Here is a 2,176-nt window from a genome sequence, read left to right as displayed (position 1 = left end):
TTGCTACTTCAATGTCCACCCCAGCCACTAATTACATTATCAGGAAACTGCTGAGCCCATGCAGATACTAAAGTTTCAGTGGAAGAAAATGGAACGCATCGAAGTTAACCATCTGTGTTTCTACTGCTGTGGTCAACCAGGTCATCAATGTCGTTCATGCCCCTAACAAGCCCTCCCAGATCAAAATGAGTACTTCCTTAACTACTATGCGCTGACCAGTTGTTTTACTTTCTCCTCACACTCAACCATGCTAATTGCTCATTGTGTTCCAGCAAATTGTCTCCGGTTCTGCATTAAATTTGATTCATCATGAATTTGTCCATACCCAACATACCTGTTATCCAGTGCATACCACCTATTAACATCACTTCAAGCAACAATAGCCAACCCATTGGTGGGAGAATACCCATCACAAACTGTGCCCATTACAGTCAAGATTGGCCTGTCTCCACTCAGAAACTATTTCTTTGTATGTCAAGCATCTTACACCACAACAATCCGGTAGTTTTGAGGAATCTATGGCTAACTATCCATGATCCACAGATTTCCTGAGCTCCAAGCGAGCTACTAAATGGTCGCTTATATTATTGTAACCGCCATTGCCTTCAACCTGCCATTACTTACTTCCCCTGTTTAACCACAAGCACTGAAAGCCCCGTATCTAACTAACCGCTTTTATTCCCCCAGAGTATTCTGGACTGGCTAACGAGGTCTTCAGCAAAACCAAGGGGGCCTGCCAGTTACCTCCAGACTGCCCCACCTGGACCGCGCACTGAACTGTGCCACGACCACTGCACCCCCTAAGAGCAAGGTATATCCATTAACCTGTCCTGAAATGTAAGCTCCATGGAAAAGGCAGCCGAGGAGGCTCTCGTGATCCAGTTTTCGTCCGTCCTTGCACGCCAGCCAACAGCATCAGGTTTCTTTTCTTTTTGTTGGAAAAAAGTATTGAGGTTCACGCCCCTGGTATATATTAACATGTCTCTCAACACAGTGACTATCAAGAACAGGTATCCACTTCCATTAGTTCCCTCTGCATTAGAACAGTTACGGAAGCTTACTATTTTCTACTCAAATTGGATCTGCAAGAAAGCCTTATAATTTTAATCAGAATCGTAGAGGGTGATGAGTACATCTATTTTATCGCCTACCAGGCACTATGAATACCCGTTATGCCGTATATTTCCGGCCAATGCCCCGCCTGTGTTCCGTCCATCATTAATGAGATTTTCTCGTGATTATCTTTGAACCACTATGTTATTAAGTTACATTGATGATGAGCTCTGATTCATTCAAAAGACATCGAGCAGCACATCCACTACAAGAAATGTTCTCGTCCAATTCGCTGGCCAATCTATATGTCAAGGTTATGTGAGTTTCACGTTTAAAAATTCACCTTCTGGGTTATAAGATAGTCATAAAGCGAGCAGAGATGGAATGGAAAGTTGAGGCAGTCAGAGTGGCTATCGCCCCAAATTAACTTAAAGGAGCTACGTATGATTTTTTTTGGATTTATAACTTCTCTATAGGGAGGATTTTATCCCAGAATCTATGTAGTCCATCAGCTCCTCTAACCTCAATGCTTAAGGGCAAAACCAAAGAAATTATCTGACCAGTCGCCCAGACAGCCTCTTTGAGACTTGTTCAGTTTTACCACAGCCCCAATTTTGAAATATCCGATCCAATTATCATTCATTGTAGAAGTAGATGCTTCTGACTGGCATTGGTTGTTCTGCCTCAAGAGAGACATGGAAAACCGGAAGTGATTTCTGTGCTTTTTTTTTCCAGAAAGCTAACAACCGCAGAAAAGAACTATGATGTGGGTAATAAGGAACTGTTATCAATTAAAGCAGCACTGGCAGAGTGGAGACACTGGTTGGAGGGAGCTTGCCATCCTTTCCAGGTTATTACTGACCACAAGAATTTGGAGTACATCAAGTGTGCTAAATGTCTTAACCCTAGACAAGCCCGTTGGTCATTATTTTTCACTAGGTTTCAGTTCATAGTCACTTACCGTCCAGGAAGCAAGAGTGGCAAGGCTGACGCTCTTTCACAAAGATTTGATTCGAATGAAACTTCTTGCTGCCAAGGGCCTATTCTACCACCTCCGGTGATTGTGGTACCCATTCGCTGGGATATAATGGAAGAACTGCAACTTGAAAGGCAAACAGAACCC

This window comes from Cyprinus carpio, unplaced genomic scaffold (assembly GCF_018340385.1).
Source record: "Cyprinus carpio isolate SPL01 unplaced genomic scaffold, ASM1834038v1 S000006678, whole genome shotgun sequence".
Lineage (NCBI taxonomy): Eukaryota > Metazoa > Chordata > Actinopteri > Cypriniformes > Cyprinidae > Cyprinus > Cyprinus carpio.
This window is presented reverse-complemented; position numbering follows the sequence as displayed.